At 36.5% G+C, this 22963-nt stretch overlaps 1 pseudogene; it reads right to left on the bottom strand.

The window, feature by feature from the left end:
• Nucleotides 1–356: 356 nt before the first annotated feature.
• LOC134364532 (zinc finger protein 555-like) lies at nucleotides 357–20135 on the bottom strand (annotated as a pseudogene).
• Between the last annotated feature and the right edge of the window lie 2828 nt (nucleotides 20136–22963).

Below are 22963 nucleotides of genomic sequence, written 5' to 3'. Positions count from 1 at the left end.
TTAAAAGAAAAGAAAAAAAAAAAAAAAGAAATACCAAATTGTCATTGTTTCAATAACCCCTTATTTAGAGAACAATTTAAGAAACTAAATAGAAATTAGGCCAGATGCCAAAATTAAAACAAAAAAGAAACTAAATAAAAATTAAACCTATGTATATTAAAAATACACTTCAAATCACCCATGAGTCTAACAAGCTGTAAAGACTAAAGTTTTATTTACTGAATTGTAAGAAAAAACAATACATGCCAAAATTCATGTACTATAGCTATGATTAGTTAGAATTATTTTCCCCTAAATGTTTATTTGTGATTAAACTCTAAACGCCTTCCTATGTGTCCACTTTAAGGATGAGGTACTCATAAAGGCAATATCATATTTCCAGGGTTTATAAGATTACTCTCTTGGTGTGAGTTTTCTGAAGGGCTACACAGTAATTCATCTGCAGGAAGATGGCCCACATCACACCTGTAGTGTTTTCTTGCAGTGTGCATTCTCATGTGTCTTCTTAAGGATGAGGAATAATTGAAGGCTTTCCCACAGTGCTCATATGTATAAGGTTTCTCTCCAGTGTGCAGTCTCATGTGTACTGGTAAAGATTATGGCCATTTAAAGACTTTCCAACATTCCTTACATTCATGAGGTTGCTCTACAGAGCATATTCTCATGTGTTGTCACAAGAGTTTAGGCCAACTGAAGGCTTTTTCACAATGTGGGCATTCACAGAGTTTCTCTGCAGTGTGCCTCCTCATGTGTTTTTGTAAAGATATGTAGCAGTGGAAAGCTTTCCCACACAGCTTGCACTAGTACAATTTGTCTTCAGGATGCATTCTAATGTGTTCTCAAAGCAGGAAAACTGAAGGCTTTCCCACACTGTTTTCATTCATAGGGTTTCACTCTAGTGTGTGTTCTCATATGCTTTCATAAGAATATGGGCCAAGTAAAAGTTTTCCCACACTGTGTGCATTCATAGGGTTTTTCTCCACTATGCACTCTCACATGTTCTCAAAAGGATGAGGGTTGACTGAATGTTTTCCCACATTGATTATATTCATAGGGCTTCTCTCCACCATGAGTCCTTTCGTGTCTCTGAAAGGACTGGGGATAAATGAAGGTTTTCCCACATTGTTTGCATTCATAGTGTATCTCTCCAGGGTGCATGTATCATGTGTCTTCAAAAAACTGAGGAACAACTGAAGGCTTCCCCACATTCCTTGCATTTATATGGCTTCTCTCCAGTGTGACTTCTCAAATGTCTAGTGAGACTTGAAAAATCAATGAAGGCTTTCCCAGATTGCTTACATTCATAGGTTTTCTCAGCAGTGTCAATCTGTATATGCTGATTGAGGGAAGACATAAAAGGAAAGGTTTTCCCACATAATTTACAAGCATATGGTCTCTCTCCATTGTGGGTTCTAACATGTATTCTTAGGTATGAATGACAACCGTAGGCCTCCCCACATTCCTGGCACTGATACAGTTTTTGTCCAGTGTGAACTGTAATGTGACTCTTGAGGGATGAACAATGCATGAAGACCTTTCCATATGCACTGTATCCATACTGGTTTAGTCTGGTAGGAATTTTCTTGTATGGGTTAAGATTTGGAATTTGGCTGAAGACTTCTCCATATTGATCAAGATTTTCAGAGTCTCTCCACCATGTAATTTCTAGTAGAAATGAGAAGCATGTTATTAGTGAATTAATAATTATTTATTAGTATTTATTAATAAGTATTAGGATTTCATTTTAGGTAGGTTTTTCATTGTAAGTGTAGGTTTTCTACACTATCTGCATTGTTTGAAAGGGAATAAACTGCTCTGCAAGAGCATTTGACCACTGCTATTACTAAAGGTGTTTCTAATAAATGGGGTTTCTAAATTATTGTTTCCAACTGAATTATGTTTCCAACACTCAATGTCTAAGTCACATTTACAGAAATAGTTTTTGCAAAAATTCTGTGAATAAATTTGGAGCTAGGCTTATATGAGTTTTCTGTTTGCTACCTTTTAAAATTTTATAATATACTAAGTAAGATTCTCTCCTGGAATACTGCATACTATTGAGTGTGACTCACCCCAGATTTCTCCCCTCCTTGTGTGCTGATCTTCAATGCTAAGGTCTTCCCCAATTTTTCCTAAAACAGAGGGCTAGGAATCATTTCTTTATTTTATTTTATTATTTTATTTTATTTATTTTGTCAATATACAATGTGGTTGATTATTGTGGCCCATTACCACAACCTCCCTCCCTCCTCCCTCTCCCCCCAGGTATCATTTCTGGTGAACTTTGCTACTTTAGGTTCCTTAGTTACTTTTTCTCCATAAATACCCTGCCTGATAAACTGACCTATTGACCATAAATTGAGTTTCATCATCTGAAACAAAAAGTGAACACATCTTATGAAAAACAAGGCACCTGTTAGCCAAAGAAGACAAAAGGCATTTAGTTGTTTCAGGACTTCATCAAGCACAAGGGGTCAAAATGGCAAGTAATTTAATGAACACAATAAAATCTTCACTGGACTGCAAAAACAAACTTCCCTTGGCCATGAAACATATCCATAAGTATGGCACTAAGGGAGCTTTCTTTATGGGAAGAAAATCTCCCTTTAATACATCAATTCTCATTCTCACAGAAAAACTATTAGATTCTCGCTCCATGACAGCCATGACCGTGTCTGTCTTACCAGTGTACTGTACTGCCTTTCCACAATCCAAGTCTTGGAACAGGCTTGATGTGTAAGAAATACTTGATCACTAAATGACTAAGTGAAGGACGATGCCGTCCTTACCTATTGAAGCCAGGTTCTGAAAACTTTTGAGCATCACATCTCTGTAGTGGTCCCTCTGAGCAGAATCCAACACAGCCCACTCCTCCAGGGTCAAGTCCACAGCCACATCCTCAAAGACCACTGAGTCCTGAAACTTCCAACATATGTGCAAGAGCATACCTGAGACTGGAAGCACGGGTACTGTACTCCATCCATACATAGTGCACACAAGGTGCTGTGGCCTCCCAACATCTTCCCTGTGGCTCTTGTCAGACCTCTTCCTCTGTCTACGCTCACTTCTTCATAGATTTAACAGCACCACTAACACATTGAACTGGTTTCTACGTCTTCACTAGGACCACTTCAGGACTTATTCCTCTCTATCAAAAGGGTTTAGACCACATTGGAGATATCAAAGAAATGCTGTCCAAAGGCCAACAATCCCTTGTGACACAAACTTTTTTCATCTCCCTCCCTATTGCACACTATATCACTCAGCACTCCATGAAGCACAGAGTCAAACCCAGATGAGGTTTTAAGGTTTATGAAAGCACACTGAAGGACTGGGAACTTTTCCTTCTGTTCCCTTCCACACACATGAGGCCAAGGGATCTGTGGGGACTCAACTTGCAGCAAGGGCAAGGAAGCCACAGTGTCTTAAAAAACTCCAAGCCCAATTGGCTGAATGAAAACAGCCTTTTAGAGAAGTACTAATTTTAACTTATTCATGAAATAATTATCATAGGTTCAGCCTCTACTTTTTCTCTATGTGCATTTTCATGCAAACATTCCTGTTATTGAGAAATCAGACCTCAGGAAAGAAGGAAAATTGTGAGAATTTAGACCTCAGCACATTCCCTACACCCCTGAACCTGAACATCAGTGCTAAAGCCCACCAGTGTTTTTTGGTTTTCTTAAAAAATCTAATTCAACTTTGAGTTCTCTCTCTCACTCTCTCTCATTGTCTCTCTTTCTCTCTCACACACACACACAAAGTACACACAGAGTGAGGGTATAAAATTTGCAAACAGCTCTTTTCACCAGAGCCATAAAAGTTTATTATTGCTAACCTCAATGATAAGGTTAAGAGCCTCACTTTGTAAAGAAGTTAACTGGAGCTGAAAACATTTGACTGTGAATTTACCATATGATAAAAGACATGAATGATTAAGCAGTGCTTTCCTTTAAAACATTCCCTTATCTCAAATTCCAGAAGAAAGTAAGTCCCCACATACCACCCTGGAGGCTGCACTCTCTTTCTCATTTTTACATCCCATATTGGGCGCATGAGCATGACAGCCAAAGCCCTGAACACAGGAACCAAGAGGCATGGTACCTTTGAACTCTGGTTTCTAAAGAAAGATCATCAACCCACTAACATCCATGAGCGGGGGCCAAAAAATACTGTCGTGCAACAATTCTGATGCTAGCATTTACCTATTTGGCAGCAGAATAATGAAAATACCCTATTATTGGTACAGGGAACAACAGAAGTCCCTTGGGTCTGCCTCCATTGTTCTTAGTACAGTGCATCTGTCCTGCTTTCTCATCATAAAGTTCCCTTGCCTGGTGTGCAGAAAAGAGCTAACATTGTAGGCCTTAGAACTTTACCTTCAGAAAGGCTTGCTGATAATGTTGCCCTTGGCTGGTGCTGTTGGATTGAATTGTGTCCTCCAAAATCTGTGTATTAGAAACTCCACCTCCACTGTGATAATGTTAAGTGGGTGAGAAATCCTATTATTGTCATTGAAAAGTGGGGCCTTGAAGAGGTGATCAGATTGTTAGGACCATGCCCTAGTAAGTAAATGGATTAATAAGTTGATGATTTAATGGTGGTCATGGGTATGGCTCTGACAGCTTTAAAATGAGAGTGCTTGAGGAGTTTGCCTCTCTCTCTGCTTCTGCCATCCAATGTGTGACACCCTGCTTTTCTGTGAAGAGTCACTGGCAAGGTTCTCACCAGACCTGTTCTCTGGACTTTGGTCTTCCCATCTTCTGAAACTGTAAGCAGTACATACTATTTCTTTACAAATTACCTAGTTTGAGGTATTTCTGTTATAAGCAACAGAAACAGACTAATATAGTTGGTGTCTGGGAACCTGGGTTTCGGGAGGGTTCACACCATGCTCACTGCTATGCAAGCTACACTGTTAGTGCTGAATGCCTGCTTTCCTTCTGGAAGTCTGGCAGTTTGGTACATGCCAGGCAGAGGATGATTATATGATCAGGCGGCAGTAAAAATCCTGGGCGCTGAGTCTCTAGAGAGATTCTCTGGGAGACGTTTCACATGTGTTGTCAAAGTTCATTGATGGGAGCCAGATGCATTCTGTGTGACTCCACTGGGAAAGGACTCTTAAAACCCTGCACCTGGCTCCTTTTGGACTGTTGTCCAGTGCCTTTTCCCTTTGCTGATTTCCCTGTGTGTCCTTTTGTCACAAATCACGGTCATGAGTGTGACTGAATGCTGAGTCTTGTGAATCCTACTAGCGGGACCTGGGGGTGGTCTTGAGGATACCTGACACAGTTGGCATTAGAAGTGGGATTTGCTTGACCTTGACTCACTGAAATTTGGCAAAAGCAGTGTTTGGGAAAAGGGAAGATGAAGGGTAAGGGATGGTGAGACTTTGGTACTTGGGTGGCTGTTGAGTCATCCACATTCTGAAATAGCAGCTGAGCTACCATTTGAGGATTAAAAGTTGATGGAGGGAAAGATGATAGATCCAGTTCCAGGAGGGGATATGCTGGCCATGTTGGCTGCTTCTGGCCATGATGGTCAAGTGAGAGAGAAAAGAGAGTGAGGTCTGAGCCTGGGTGATGTGCTTGGTCTCTGGTCTCTCCACCAGGCAGGAGGAAAAAAGGCCCCCATGTTCCCAAAGGCGAGCTTGGAATAGGCAAAAATTGTTATAAGTTTGCATTGCATTGGGATAGGAGAAGAAAGTTAAATCAGTTTCTAGGGCTGGAGCGAAATTTTAGATAAAACAAGAGGAGGGGATGGGGGCACTCCAGCCTCTTTTCAACCTGCTGAAAAGAGCTCCTGACCAGCCAAGATCTTCCCTGGCAGTTGTAATGTTGTCCCTGAAATGCTGAATTTACTGCCAGGGGTTGGTTGTGGGTTGCACTGTGTTCCCCCAGCAAGACATGTCCATGTCTTCACTCTTGGTACCTTTGAGTGCCACCTTATTTGTAAATAAAGTTTTTGCAGATGTAATCAACTGAAGATGAGGTCACCAGGGTGGGCCCTAATCTAATATGACTGGTGCCCTTGTAAGAAATGGAAAATGCCACATGAAGACACACTTGGGGAAGATGGCCATGTGAAGACAGAGGCAGAGATTGGAATTATGCTGCCACAAGCAAAAGGACATCTGGGGCCACTAGAAACTCCAAGAGACAAGGGACGCTACTGCAATTGCACACATGATGTAAAGGAAGAAAATATCATACACTCGTGAGTTTACAAATGCTTCAGGGATCATCTCAGTCAGCTTGGCATTGCCCTAGTAGGGCTCTCTGTGGTGGCTCTGCACCCATGACAAGTCTATGACTGGGTCCTTAGGCTATCGGTGAAATCTTTGAAAGCTAGATTGCCATTTCCCTGGTCATCTTATATATAAAAATCTAGACTCCGCCTTTTGCCGCCCCATGATCCTTCTTCCCCTTTAATTGATGAAATGTTTTCCATAGCACTCACAACACCTGACATATTATCAATTTTTTGGTTGTTTGTGTAAGCCCTTTCAGGAAAATTTTAGGTAGATATAGGGATAGATAGATCCCTAGTTTTATTTAGTGCTGAATTGTTAGAACTTACAATGCCTAGAATAAAATAGATACTAAATAAATTTGTCAATAAGTTAATAAAGCAATTAGTTGTACTCTATCTTTTCGATGGTGTTCTGTAAAACCGTGTGTGAAATGATGATTTAAATATATTTAAATTTTCCATTGATTTAAATATATTTAAATTTTCCATTAATTTAAATTATGCTTTCAGATACATGTTTCTCTGGCTAATAAAATGATCTTAAACACATTTTAGGAGTCTAACATCTATTTTTAAGAACTTCAGGGTTAGGGTTAGGGTTTGGGTTCAGGTTCGGGTTCAGGTTTGAGCCAGGGCTAGGGCTAGCATTCATGTTTGGGCTTGGGCTAGGGCTGGGGTTCTGGTTTGGGTTCAGGCTAGGGCTAAGGCTCGATCTAGGATTTAGGGTTAGTGTTAGGTTTAGGTTAAGGGTTAAGGGTTAGGGTTTGGGTTTGGGTTAGGGGTTAGGGTTAGGGCTAGGGCTAGTGCTAGGGCTAAGGTTAGGTTTAGTGTTTAGGGTTTACAGTTAGGTTCAGGGGTTAGGGTTTGGGGTTCAGGGTTGTGGCTAGGGTTAAGGTTAGGATTAGTGTTATTTGTTTTATTTATTTTTGATTTTTTAAAAATTTTTACACTTCTAAAAATTGATTCAAACTAAACAAGCCAATAGAAATGTAGGCTCCTACTATAGAGACTGGGAGATAGGGCCACTCTCTTTGTTTTTGTTCTTTTTTAATCAAAAATATTTTAACATTTACTTGTACATATTTATGGGGTACAGTGTATTGTTTCAGCACATGCATATATGGCACTAGGATTCACTTCGGGTTGATAACAAAGTTTTGTTCATGTTAGTCCACCACTTTTCTTCCTCTCCCCCCTCACCACCTGCTGCCCCTACCTATGGTTACAGTTATTCTACTCTCTACGTCTATACGAACCCCTGATTTTTGTTTTTGTTTTTTTCAGATTCCACATATGAGTGATACCATGTGATATATTTTTATAACTGATTTACTTAACAAGATGATTTCCAGTTCCATCCATGTTATTGAAATGATAGGATATCATTTTTTTAAATAACTGAGTAGTATTTTATTGTGTATATATACCTAGCTTTTTAATACATTCATCTGTTTATGGACATTGATGTTTATTGCATCTCTTGGCTATTGTGAATAGTGCTGCAAGGAACATGGGAGTGCAGGTAACTTTTTGATATATTGATTTCGTTTCCTTTTGGTATGTATTCAATAGTGAGATAACTGGGTTGAAGGGTAGATCCATGTTTAGTTCTCTGAGGAGCTTCCATATTGTTTTCTACAGTGGCTGTACCAATTTACCAATGTACTACTAGCAATGTAGGAGAGTTTCTTTGCTTATCATCCTTGCCAGCATTTGCTATTTTTTGTCTTGGTGATAACAGCCATTCTAACTAGAGTAAGATGAGATCTTGTGGTTTTAATTTTCATTTCCCTGATGATTAGTGATGGTGACCATTTTTTCATGTGCCTGTTGACCATTTGCATGTCTTCTTTTGAGAAACATTGGTTCAGGTCTTTACCCATATTTTAGTTGGGTTGTTTTGTTGTTGAGCCATTTAAGTCCCTTATATATTTTGGATGTTAGCCCCTTGTCTGATGTGTAGTTGGCAAACACTTTCTCCCATTTTGTAGGACATCTCTTCACTTTGTTGACAGTGTCCCTTGCTGTGCAGAAGCTTTTTTGTTTGGTCTAGTATGATTTGTATATTTTTGTTTTAGTTTCCTGTGCCTTTGTAGTGTTGCTCAAAAAAACACTGCCCACTCCCATTTTGTATAGCATTTCCCCTATATTTTCTTCTAGTAGTTTCATAGTTTTGGGTCTTAAATTTAGATCTTTGATCCATTTTGAGTTGATTTTTGTATATGGTGAGAGATAGGGGCCTAGTTTCAATCTTCTGCATGTGTATATACAGCTTTTCCAGCACCATTTATTGAATAGGGTCTCCTTTCCCCATTGCATATTTTTGTCACCTTTGTTGAAAATCAGTTGGCTGTAAGTGTGTGGGTCCACAGGTCAATTTGTCTGTTTTTATGCCAATACCATACTTTTTATGTTTATTATAGCTTTGAAATATACTTTGAAGTCAGGAAGTATGATGCCTCCAACTTTGTTCTTTTGTTCTTTTGTGACAAGATAGTCACTGGTATTTTTATAGGGATTACATTGAATGTAGATTACTTTGCATAATATGAACATTTTGATGATATTAATTCTTTCCATTTATTTATGGCCTCTTCAATTTTCTTTCACCAATATTTTATGGGTTTCATTGTAGAGATCTTTCACCTCCTTGGTGAAATTTACTCCTAGGCATTTCATTTTTTTTGGTAGTTATTGTGAATGGGATTACTTTCTTGATTTCTTCTTTGGCAATTTCTTTGTTGGCATATAGGAAGGCTATTTTTTTGTGTGTGTTGATTTTGTATCCTGCCACTTAACTGGATTCATTTGTTAGTTCTAGTAATTTTTTGGTGGAGTCTTTAGGGTTTTCTATGTATAGGATCATGCCATCTGCAAATAGAGACAGTTTGACTTCCTCCTTTCCAATTTGAATGTCCTTTATTGCTTTCTCTTACCTTATTGCACAGGGTAGAACTTCTAGTACTATTTTGAATAAGAGTGGGGAAAGTGGGCATCCTTGTCTTATGCCAGACCTTAGAGGAAAAGCCTCCGGTTTTTGTCCATTCAGTATATTAGTTGTGGGTTTGTTGTATTGGCCTTTATTATATTGAGCACATTCCTTCTATACCTAATTTGTTGAGTGTTTTTATCATAAAGGAGTGTTGGCTTTTATCAAATGCTTTTTCTCCATCTATTGAAATGATCATGTTTTTTTCCTTCATTCTGTTGATGTGATTCATCACATTTATAGATTTACATCTGTTGAATTATCTTTGCATTCCTCAGATGAATCCAATTGATCATGGTGTAGATTATTTTAAAGATTTCGTAATGTGTTACTGGATTCTGTTTGCTAATATTTTATTGAGGGTCTTTATGTCTGTGTTCCTTAGGTATATTGGTCTGCAGTTTTCTTTTTTTGGTGTGTCTTTGTCCAGTTTTGGTATGAGGGTAATGCTGGACTCATTGAATGAGTTCCCTCCTCTTTGATTTTTTGAAGAGTTTGAGGAGAAGAGTTTGAGGTATTAGTTCTTCTTTAAATATGTGGTAGAATTTGGCAGTGAAGCTATCTGGTTCTAGGGTTTTCTTTGTTGGAAGACTTTTTATTAATGCTTCAATCTCATTACTCCTTATTGGTCTATTTAGGTTTTATAGTTCTTCATGATTCTGCTTTGATAAATTGTATGTTTGCAGAAATTTATCCATTTCTTCTGGGTTTTCCAGTTTGTTTGTCTGTAGTTGTTCGTAAGAGTCTCTTAACATCCTTTGTATTTCTGTGGTATCAGTTGCCACATCTTCTTTCTTATTTCTGGTTTATAGATTTTGTTTATCTTTTCAAAAAACCAACTTTTTGTTTCATTGATCTTTTGTATTTTTTAAAAAATCTGGAATTCATTTATTTCTGCTCTAATCTTTGTTATTTCTCACCTTCCACTGATTTGGGGTCTGGTTTGTTCTTGTTTTTCAGCTCCTTGAGGTGAAATGTTAGGTTGTTTATTTGGAGTCTTTTTTCTTTTTTGACATAGACATTTATTTATAAGCTTCCATTTTAGAACTGCTTTTGCTGTATCCCATGGGTTCTGGTATGTTGTATTTCATTTTCATCTGTCTCCAGGAATTTTTTAATTTCCTTTTTGGTTTCTTCTTTGGCCTATTCATTGTTTAGGAGCACATTGTTTAATTTCCATGTATACAATTTGTAGTGTTCCTTTTGTTGCTGATTTCTAGTTTTATTCTATTGTGGTCCGACAAAGTAGTTGATATGATTTTGATTTTTTAAAGGCTTGTTTTGGGTCCTAACATATGGTCTGTTCTAGAGAGTGTTTCCATGTGTTGCTGAGAAAAATGTGTATTCTGCAGCTGTTGGATGAAATGTTCTAAAATATCTGTTAGGTTAGTTGGCCTATAGAAGAGATGAATTCTGATGTTTCCTGCTTAATTTTCTGTCTGGATGATCTGTCCTTTGCTGAAAGTGGGGTATTAAAGTCCTCAACTATTATTGTGTTGGAGTTAATCTCTCCCATTAGGTCCAATGACAATTATGTTATATAACTGGGTGTTGCAAAGTTGAATGTGTACATATTTAGAATTGTTAATGAATTGATCTCTTTATCAATATATAATGACCTTCCTTATCTTTTTGTACTTTCCTTGGCTTGAAGTCTGTTTTATCTGATATAAGTATAGCTAATCTTCCTCTTTTTTGGTTTCCATTTGCATGAAATATCTTTTTTCCACACATTCACTTTCGTTGGCATGTGTCTTTCTCGATTAAGTGAGTTTCTGATAGGCAGCATATTGTTGATTCTTGTTTTACAATCCATTCACCCACTCTGTGTCTTTAAAAAGGGCATTTACAGAGAAAGACTAACCTTCCTACACTGTTGGTAGGACTGTAAACTAGCACAGCCAGTATGGAGAACAGTATGGAGGTTCCTTAAACAGCTATAGATAGAACTACCATACAATCCAGCAACCCCAGTACTGGTTGTATATCCAAGGGAATGGAAATCATCATGCCAAAGGGATACTTTCATTCCCATGTTTATTTTGGCTCTATTTACAACAGCCAGGCTATGGAACTAAACTAAATGCCTATGGGTGGAAGACTGGATAAGGAAAATGTGGTATTTATACACAATGAAAAACTACTCAGCCACAAAATAATGAAATTCTGCCATTTGCATGGATGAGCTTGGAGAAAATTATGTTAAATGAAACAACCCAGCCACAGAAAAAGAAATACCACGTGTCCTCACTCAGAAGTGGAGGTGAATACATAAACAAACAATGGAGAGAGGGAGAGAGAGAGAGAGAGAGAGAGAGAGAGAGAGAAACAATAATATAATAAGTTGAACTTTTAGCAGGAGAGGACAGAACTATAGTTACTAGAGGTGGAATGGGGACAGGGATGGAGGAGAGAGGGAAATGAGTTAATGAGAAATTAATGAGAAATTGGTTAATGGACACAAAGAATGATTACATATTGTAATGGTAAATAAGATAACTATCCTGATTTGACCATCACTCTACACAGCTATTGATAGTCAACTTTGTGCCCCACAAATATGTATAATCAATTACACTTCAGTAAAAAATAAATTGGAAAAAAATTGGGGCATTTAATTTGTTTACATTTTGGGTTATTATTGATATATTGGGACTCATTACTGCCAGTTTGCTATTCTTTTTTCTCTGATTCTTTTGTGTACTATTTTTTCTTTTTTCTGGTCCAACTATCTTCCTTTGTGGTTGAATGGTTTTTTTCTAGCTTTACATTTTGTTTTCTCATTACTGATTTTTAGTATGTCTCTTCTAAGTTTTTGTGTCATGGTTACCATGAGGCTTACAAAAAATGTGTTATAGTTATAACAAATTATTTTAGACTAATAACAACTTAACTTTGATATCTAAGAAAAAATAAAGGCAAGTCTATGCTTTGGCATCATCTCCCTCCCACTTTTTGACCATTTATTATTTGAAGATACATCTTTTAATATTGCCTTTCTCTTATACAGCTGTTGTATACATTAGTGTCTTCTTAGGTTTGTCCTTCAGTTTTCCTGTGATAAGGATGTAAGTGGTTTATTCACCACCCTTACAACATTGGAATATTCTGAGGCTGTCTGTGGACTTACTTAACTGATAAAATTCATCTACCTTCAAATGTTTTCTTGCTGCTCCTTAGCATGATCTTCTTTCAGACTGAAGAACTCTCTTTAGCATTTCTTATAAGGCGGGCCTAATGTTGATGAATTCCTTTAGCTTTTGTCTGTATGGGAAAGACTTTATATCTCCTTCATAATTGAAGGTTAGTTTTGCCAGATACAGAATTCTTATCTGGCAGTCTTCTTTTCCCCCAGCATTCTGAATATATCATCCCATTCTCTTCTGGCCTGCAGAGTTTCTGTTGAGAAATCTGCTGAGAAACATGTTAGGGCTCCGTTGAATGTCATGTGTTTCTTTTCTCTGGCTGCTTTCAGTATTCTCTCTTTGTCTTTGTTTTTTGGTAATTTGATTATGATGTTCCCTTGGGGTATTCCTCCTTGGATTGAATTTGACTGGTGACCTCTAGGCTTCCTATACCTAGATGCTGTCACTTTTTCTCCATACTTGGGAAATTTTCAGCCATTATTTTCTTGAGTGTGCTTTTTACATCTCTTTCTTTTTCCTCTCCTTCAGATATGCCAATTATGCAGAGGTTATTTTGCTTGGGACAGTGTTATATTTGCTGTATTTCTGTTTCAGTTTTTCTTATTCTTTTTACTCCTTTGATTGAATAATTTCATGTTTTATCTTTGAGCTCATTGATTCTTTTCTCTGTTTGACTAAGACTTGTTGAAGATTTCTATTCAGTTTTTGAATTCAGATACTGCATTCTTTATTTCTAGAATTTCTACTTGCTTTTCTTTAAATGATTCTATGCTCTTGTCAAGATTCTCATTCCACTCCTGAATTATTTTCCAGATATCATTTAATCTTCTATCTGTATTTTCTTGTAACTCCCGAGCATCCTTAAGAGGGTTATTCTGAATTCTTTCAGACATTTCATAGATTTTCTGTTCTTCTGCATCCATTAGTGGTGCTTTGTTTCATTTGATGGTGACATATTTCTCTGTTCTTTCTTGATCTTTGTGTTTTTATGTTGATGCCTGGGCATTTGAAGAGACTGCTATTTGCTGCAGATTCTCTGGAGAAGGCTTTTCATGCAGATCATTAATAACTTCAAGGTCTGAGATGTGTGGAAATTTCAGCTTGGGAAGGAATCTTTCTTGTAGATTAAGCCCTCTGCAGTTCTATTGCCCTGACTGATATCCACTAATACCAGCTGCCTATACTGCACCCAATATTCCTCTGGTGGGCCAGCCTTTCCCCCACACACCAACCATTGCCAGTGGGACAGACTGTGTAGGTGTCCCTTGTGATAACTCACTGGCCCTGGGAAGCTCTCTTTTCCAGTTGGTCGTGGCTTCCTGCTCCTATGCAGGCCCAGGAGAATTCTGCCAGTAGATTTTATGGCTAGTTGGCTGGTATGGTGTGCTCCAGAACCCTCCTCTGTCATGCAGCTCCAAGCAGGTTTATGCAAAGGGTCCCACTGTGGTTTTTATTCTGGTTTCAATCCATGCTCAACAGCTAGTCCTCACCTTGGTACCAGGATGGTTCAGAACAATAGTCACCATCCCTACACCCTCTCACCATTGCCTCTTGCACCTTCACAAACTCCACAGGTCTCTTCTCCTCATCTCCTACTTCTAGCAGTTCCAGGTTGTCAGTCTTTGTTTTTTAATAGTTGTGAATTTGTTAGTTGTGGGAAGTTGTGACACTGGGAATCCTCTATTCTTCCATCTTGATGATGTCACTTTGTCAGCACCCTCATTTTTAATATGAAACATTTACTATAAATAATTTTAGTAGAATTCTAGAATTAGGAAAAGAATATTATTTTATTAGAGAAAACACTCTATAATTTTCCATAGTAACCATTATTTGCATGGATATTATAGGTTCTATAGAAACAACCTGGACTCCATTTGCAATCATAAATATATTCAGTCTTACCACATTATCCCTAATCTTCACTCCTTTGAGCAGCATATGTCTTTTACAGCAATTTACCTTCATAACTATTTTACCTGTTTGCACCCGCATAGTCTATTATATACCACTGAAAGGCAAGGAACATGTTTTATTTATTTTTTTAAATCCAACACCTAGGAAATAGTGGACACAGGTGGGGTTCTTGAATAAACTTAAAATGTGATGCATTTGGAAGGGTTTGTCATTCTTTGAAATCAGGCCTAAATATATACATATATCAATAATAATCAGTAGGATAGACTGACTTTTCAATAAATCTAAATTTGAATTCTGATATTACTACCACTGTCACCACTATTACCACAAAGAAGTTTGAGTCTACAGCTTTTCTTCTTTTCTCTCCAACTAAAGACTAGTTATTGAGTTCTTTCAGCATAACATACAAGTATTGTCTTAAGGTGTTTGTCTCATTTACTCACCCATCCCAGCAACCCTAAGAAGTGAGAACTATAGTCATACCTATTTCAAAAATGAGGAGGCTGAAGTTGAGAAAAGTTAGAGCCCTGTTCAAGACACATGGTTTTGAAATAGCAGAAGAGGGAGGAGCAGGAAACAAATCCCAAATTTTTAAAAATAGCGTTGTTTTGGTAGAAAGACAGGTAAAGCAATCCTGATTGAACAAATGTGTACATGTGTCAATATTGTTGGGGCACAGGACTCTCACTGAGAAAAGAGTGGGATAAAAATATAAAATTGGGGAGGACAAGGATGAATCATGTGGTGACAGGTTGGAATTGGAGGGACTGGAATGGACTCTTGATTTCAACATTTCCATGTATATATGTATATTCAGGTAAATGTGTAAATATCTACGAATTTATGTATTTGTTTGTGTTTATGCATTTGTGTACATTTATGTATGCATGGCTGTATAAACATGCATATCTTCTAACTCTGTCCACTGAAAAGGCTTAGAAACAAGACACCAGAGTATTGATGAGCACACATAGAAATCAGATCTTGGTTTCTAATACTATGCTTTAATTAAAGAAATCAAAACTCCTTAAAGAGGTGCTGTGTTCAATGCTGAAGCAGAGAATATGAGCCTGGAACATCTTGTTATGACAGAAAGCAAGAAAATGCTAAAATCAATAATGGAAACTGTCACGCAGACACTGGAGTCAGCTTAAAGGGGCTCCCACCTTCTAAATTAAAGATAATTTGAATGCCAAAATAACTAAGGAGAATAGTGGATGACAAAGTTTTGGAAAAATTAGAATTGATGACACTATATCAATACTAAATAGATTAAAAATAAATGCGACAGAAGGGAGAATGGGGGAATCTTGTTTATGGTAAAATGCCCACTGTTGACCGTGGAGAAGTGGGGAAGTGTTAGAGGTGAAAAATCGCCTGTTAGTAGTCATCACGGTAAAGACTGGATCTGGTAAGAATCACTACTAAATGCTTTATCTAAGAGGGAAATTTTGATGAAGAGCAGAATATTTGTTTGATCTTAAAGTGTTTCCCACAAATTTCTTATTAGTAGCAAGGGAAAAAAAACTATACAGAAAGGGAATAGACAGCATCTGAAGCAGATAATCAAAAGTAAAATGTCACAAATAGGGACAGACGAACTTGATGCACCTCTGGATAAGATACCTTGAGAAGGACACAATATCACTTAATGCTGTGTACCATCTGGGAATGCAAGACCTGAATCTAATGAGAAAACATCAGACAAACAAAATCAGGAGCATTCCATTTAAAAAGGACGTGGGGGTAGAGATGATTCAGCAATAAATATCAATGTCACATAATACATAGAAAGGCCGAGGAACTATCCTAATTAAAGGGAACTGAAAAGATGTGATAACTTATCCTAAGCCTTCTTCTGTACTAAAGAAAAACTGCTATAAAGGTGGTTTCTGGGTTAAGTATAAAAATAAAAATGGAATAGTTCCTAGAGTGGTATTGGAGCAAAGTTTCAAGCCCATCCCAAAGCCAAAAGTTACATTTGACTCATATTATGTATGATAAAAATTTATAGAAACAATACTGTAAATATCCAGATGCTCATTTAATTTATTATCTCTTTTATATGATAGAAGAAGAGCAAATTATAAAGCAAAAGGAGCAAAATTTTAACAACAGGTAAATTGAGGTAAATGATATATGGGTGAACTTTGTAATATTCTTGGAATTTCTCTGTAAGTTTGAAATTATTTCTATTTTTAATACAAATACATGAGATCTAAAGTTCTAAGAATAAAGTTCTAAGAATAGATCTTCTCTATCATCTGTGAAAGATCCTAGATAAGGTCATACACTTCACAAACATAAAAGCTGTCTTTAGCAGCTAGTGGTAAAATGGATATTTTAAAAAACATATATATATAATAATTTAAAGCCAATATTATAAGTGATTGAGGGAAAGTGTTTTCTCTGCTATAAATTTGGAATGTTGTATCAATTTTGGAGGGTGGGTGGTAACTTACCTTAAGCTTTGTCTTTAGCTGTAATTCAGGCTCACTACCATCTTTTCCAGGCTATAAAATTTTAAACTCAATAAGAGTGGCAAAGAAAAATCAGTTGATCCAGAATAATGGCTTAGCTTTTGGCTAGCAGTTTTTCAATAATTCTTTCTTATTACCCTTCAAAGTACATAGCATGAATTCTTTTTTAAAAATAATGAATAGTTCTGATTTTAAAATATACAGTGAGGTGACCATGGTTAAAAATAATGTACTGCATATTTCAAATTAGCAAGGAGAGAGGATTTTGAAAGCTTTGCAGTTAGATGCATTGAAACATCACATCATACCCCATAAATATGTACAATCATTTTGTGTCAATAAAATAAAAAAATACATAAAAACTGTATGTATCTATTTTTAAAATAAATTAAGAAAGTAAAATGCATTCCCTTTAAATTGTAAAACATATGACCATTGCTAAAGAACTACTGAGGATAATGATAAGACCAAAAGAAATTCTCCTAAGCTTCACAGCCAAATAAGAAGGATTTTTTTTTTTTCCAACTGAGGGTAAAAAATATTGACTAACAAAACTAGGAACTAGATGTATGCCATTATGATAATGGCCTTATTATTTAATAATTTTTTGTGCTGCTATAACAGAATACCTGAAACTGGGTAATTTGTAAGAGCAGAAATTTATTCTCTCTTAGTTCTGGAGGCTGGAAAGTCCAAGATCAAAGTGTCAGCATCTGGTGAGAGCCTTCTTATTGCAGCCTCACATGCTGGAACGCAAAGGGCAAGAGAGGATGAACGTGGGGTCCTCACATGGCAGAGGAGCGAAAGAGAGCAAATCATTCCTGCAAGGCTTTTTGTGTTCTAAATTACTCACAGTTGTTTATGATTGCCAAGTTTTTTGTCATGTCAACATAAGTAGTTGTATACAAGCATATTTTTAAAAGTTCATGGAAAACAAAATTAAAGGATAATACTAATCTTTCCATGAAGTTTTTAAAGACCTCTCAATTATTTATATATATATATATGTTTATATAAATGTCAACCATATAGGTATATATATATGTATCCGTGTGTGTATATACACATACAGAAAAGGTCTTATGAGAGGTCTTATATATATACATATATAATTATATATGTATATGTGTGTGTGTGTGTGTGTATATATACACATAATTTTAGATGTGCATTCTTTTGGCTCCGTATGCTACCCAGGAAGTATTATTTTCTTATAAAAAATGAATTCCTATGAATGTGCTCTAAAAGTTGAAGTTACATGGACTGAAAATTTTTAGGTTTTAAAAAATTTTTTCGTGATATCAGAGAGGAGGGAGAAAGCTTAGAGTGGTATTGGAGCAGAGACTCTAGTCCAGCTTATAGACAGAAGAGGCTTTTGACTATTATTTACGATAAAAATTAATGCAGTATAATACTCTTGCAAATGTCCGGATGCCCATCTGACCCAGCAGCTCTTTGATATGGGCCTCTCTTTTGCTTAAACTAGGATTACCCATAAATATGCAGGAAAAAAAGAAGCTGATATTTTTGGATGGCTACTGTGTGTCGATCACTGAGCTAGAAATGTAATACTTCATTAGTTTTTTTTTATTTGGAGCAAAATTTATAAGGTGAAATTTGCAAGTGTTAAATATATCATTTGCTGAGTATCACCCATGTAATAAACATCCTTCATTAATTTTTATGTAACTTAAAATTTCCAGGTATCCTTGTCCTAAATAGGCTCCCATCACATGGAAAATCAGGTAAGTTGACAAAGCAGTAACAGTGCACTGTAGTAAGTAAAGCCTCAAGACGAATGAGCCTTAAGAGAATGAGATTGATCTGTTACAAGGCAACTATCTAGATGCAGAATGAACTGCTTTTTGTCTAAGTTATTTGCTAAGTTTTGTTCTAGCACACCTTTTGGATTAATTCTCTTTTATGCTAAAATATTTTTAAAAGGTTTCTTAAGGTATTCTTCGGAGGCCTTATATGGCTGAGAATGCCTGTTTTATTCTGATAGTTAAATGCTATTTTGGTTAGACATAAAATTCTAAATGTATTATTTTCCTTCAGTGCCAAGAATATATTACACTGTTTTCTTCTTGCAATCTAAATTGCTGTTGAGAAATCTGTTGCAGATTTGATTTTTGTTCCCTGTCTTTCTGAAAGTGTTTAAAAGTGTTTCTTTATTTTGTAATTCTTATAATTTTACTATCTTTGCTTAGGTTTCATTTTTCTTATATAATCTACTTTGCAGTTTACAAGTATTTAGTTTACTTTTTTATTTTCCTTAATTCTGGGAATTTCTGAGTTAATATTTTTTTGCATTTTTTTCTCTTCATTATTTTTTTTTCCTTTTTATGATGGCCTCTATACAGATTTTGACATTTCTATTTTTACATCTTAACTTGACATCATAATCTCTTCATCTCTTCCTGATACATCCTGGGACATTTCTCTTCCAGCTCACTGATACTTTCTTCTGCTGTGCTCATTTTGTTATTCAACACTACTTTTTGATGCTTTATAAAAATTAATATGTTTCAATTGTCTTCTTATACATCTTTGTCCATAGGTTATGTCACCATTCTTTCTTACCCTTTGAGAATATTCAGTGTCCATCTTCTAATTCTTATTCTATTTAGTACTCAAGTTTGGCTTTATCGTTTGCATGTTTTTCGGTATGATGATTTTCTTTTGTAATATTTCTGCTCTGCTGATGTCAGAAGTCTTGTCATTTTGCCCTGAGAGCTCATATTTCTCTGTGCATGTCAGTTACATAGTATAGTCCTTCCAAAGGGCTAAAGCCTAGGTCCTCACTTTGCTTGCCCCTGGGGAGTTCAGAGTGGGAAAGAATGAAGTGTCAGAGTGGAATTTCTCTGGAAGTATAGTCTAAGATTGGTCATTCTCCATTTGCTTCCTCTTCAGAGACCTTGTTCCATAGATTAATGCCATTTTTTAAGGGTTTACTGAGACTAGGGTTTGTGTGCTGGGGTAGAGGTGGTGGAGTGAGTGCCTGAAGACCATCAGAAGTACTTGCACCTCTTGCTCACTCACTACCCCAGCAGGCATTAATATCACATGAAGCTACTCTCCAATTCCCCCCCCCGAAGCAGGGTTACAGCAGGTGTTTTGTTTTGTTTTTTATCCTTTCCTGTATTAAAGGGGCAAGTGATGATTCTCTCAGAGAAAGTGCAAGTGAAAAAAAGAATACAACTAAAACTATTTTCCCACTATTACCTGCCCCTCTTCCACTGTAGACATTGCCTTCATATGATGGGACTCCAATACAATATATTCTGGCTTCCTGGAAGATTCTTTCAGGTTTTCGCCAGCTTTTCTGATTTGTAAGCTTTCCTCCATCTTGAAGACATCACTGGAATGAGGTTGAGGATGGAGGGATTTAGGAGGAAGACAGCAATTCCTGTTGGTTTGCCATTTTATCCTCAGCAGCTTTTCCACTTTTATACTTTTCATACTTGCTCTAGTGAACATGATAGTGCTGGTCAAATGCAGGGAAACCACAAAACAGATGTAATTTTTTTAGTAAACGTAGTCCCTGAGGGACTAAGAGCAACATTCAATGAGATAAAAATTGTTAAGATCAAGGAGCTACAGAAAGAGGGTAGGGAATGTTTATTACAATCTTTCAGATTCATAGGCAGTGGTATTTATTACTTCTCTCATACTGAAATATTAGCTGTCTTTTAGACTCGCTTCACATGCATGTTTTCACTTAATTATTAAAACAATTCTAGGAGGAGTTTAATATTATTGTCTCTATTTTTCATGCACATAGACTCTTAGAGTTTTAAGTTTTGTTAACAACATCTAAGTGGAGGAAATTATTTAAATAATTGATTAACCCCTAAATTTTTTTTTTCAGTTTTATTATAGTATATTGTATTGGGCTAAATATCATCTTTCGAAAATAAGTATGCAATTAAAACTTTGGATAAATGTATCTAAATATCAATATGAGAAATTAAATGGCTAATTTATTAAAAGTAGAAAAGCATACTTCAGTATTTTAAAGAAAAAAGGAAATAATAAAACAAATTTTCTTCATTTTTTAAAGCACTTTACATTGGTAAATTAGTTTACCAGTAAAGTAAATGAATTTGAAATTGCATGAATTCTAATTCTCTTTGAGATTCTATTATAAAATTCAAGGTATTCTAATAGTAATTTCCATTTTAAATAAATATAAATTCATTCTTTTCTATTATTGCTTACAGCACCAAGATCACTGTATTTTCTGTAGGAATGAATGTAAAAGCACGTCCTATTGCCCAGATTCTATGACACAGTTCTTAATTATCCAGGAGTTGCTAAGCTTTTTTTTTTTTCTTTTTTAATAATTCCACTCTTTGAATATCATGTTAATAGATTTTCTGATTTATATAAAAATGGAAAAGGAATACTGGACTATAAACATAACTTTTGCTTTAGATAATTTAATGACTTTTTTTTTTTTTTTTTTTTTTTTTTTGCACTCTGTCTAATGATTTGGGAATAGGAGACAGAGGACCAGCCTTAAGTTCCAGATCTGCTATTTTGTGCTTGTCCTGCTTGCCTCTTCGGGGCTTTTCTCCACCTTTCTCCACCATGCTTTGTGTGCTAAGGCCACACCAGAGGGCTCTCTTATCCTTTGGCTTCCAGTTGGGTTCACCCAATGCAAAATGAGGTCAACATTGTCATTGTCCCTGATCCCATCTTACTGGGCACACTGGGTAAGGTGCTTTCCTTTATCTAATGTCAGATGGCCTTACCACACATTTTTTTCTTTCTGTATTCTGCTTTTTACTTTCTATGGGCATTAAGGACTTCCTACTTAGAGGAGAAGCTTGTTGATATCCCTTCTCCCTGAACAATAGTCCCCATGTCAATAGTCTTTTTTTCCACTCTCTCCCCAGTTACCCAGTTCTGGTGTGCCATCTGTTTCCTGCCAGAACCCAGACTGACACATTAAATTTCCTTGAAAATTTACATATGATCTTTTAATCTCAAATTTCTTTCTTTTTTTTTTCTTTATTTTGTCTTTTTGTGACCGGTAAGGGGATCGCAACCCTTGGCTTGGTGTTGCCCGCACTGCGCTCAGCCAGTGAGTGCACGGGCCATTCCTATATAGGATCCGAACCCGCGGCGGGAGGCCGCTGGGCTCCCAAGCGCTGCACTCTCCCGAGTGGGCCACGGGCCGGCCCTCAAATTTCTTTCTGTATAATACATGCCCATCACTGAGAGGTGTTGAGGATGTCTCTGCTCTCAGGATAAAGTTCAAACCTGACAATGTCAGTTAAAGGCCTGTCTTACCTCTTCAGTTTTGTATTTTGCCACAGTCCCCTCTCAGTGTCTGTGCTCCAGCGGTATTTAAATACTTCTGGTGTTCCCATCCCTTCAATGTGCCATGCTTAAGGCATCGTGAACACTGTGCATTGTCTGGAACTTTCTCTTCTCTCATCCTCTTCTCCAATCCCTTCAATAAAGTCTTCTGAGAATCACTTAGACTAGAAAGTCTATATTGACTAGTCTTATTCCCAACCCAAATTGACTGAATAATTTTTTTAAAAAAATTTTCCCAGTAGTCTTTTGCTACACACATTATACCACTTGCTGAATTGCCTGCTTGTGGTTTGCTTATTCCAGAATAAAAACTCCCTGGGTCATGGATGAGATGTTGCTCAGTAGGTCTTTCAATCTTAGTCCCACAATAGGTAGTAAATAAAAATTTATTGTATGACTGAAAACACATAAAAACATAGGCTTTCTTTGAGGGTTTTTTTTGTTTGTTTGTTTTCTATTTTAAGAACATTAATTTATTAATTTAAGTTACTATAAGACAAACAAATACATAACCAAAACAAAGGCAAACAACTTTCCCAATCTACTTTTTCTCAATATTAGTTAGCTTGAACTTTGTATATCTTTTCAAAATATATCTTTGAGGACCTGGAGGTTAGGGAGTGAAATAAAACTTGGTTCGATCATGTCTCTTAATTTTAACAGAGTATAAAACTTAATTATCAGGGTAGTGTTCTTATTTCTGCTCTATTTCCTATGGGATTTTATATGTTTTGTATACTGTGTAAAATACTTCTCAAGAAGCCTGGAAATACAGTCTGGCAACAATTTCTTAGCTATTTGTTGCTTTCTTGTTTATGCTTGCATGGAATAGATTGAATAAACAGCGA

Source organism: Cynocephalus volans, chromosome 16 (genome assembly GCF_027409185.1).
Source record: "Cynocephalus volans isolate mCynVol1 chromosome 16, mCynVol1.pri, whole genome shotgun sequence".
Taxonomy (NCBI): Eukaryota; Metazoa; Chordata; class Mammalia; order Dermoptera; family Cynocephalidae; genus Cynocephalus; species Cynocephalus volans.
This window is presented reverse-complemented; position numbering and strand designations above follow the sequence as displayed.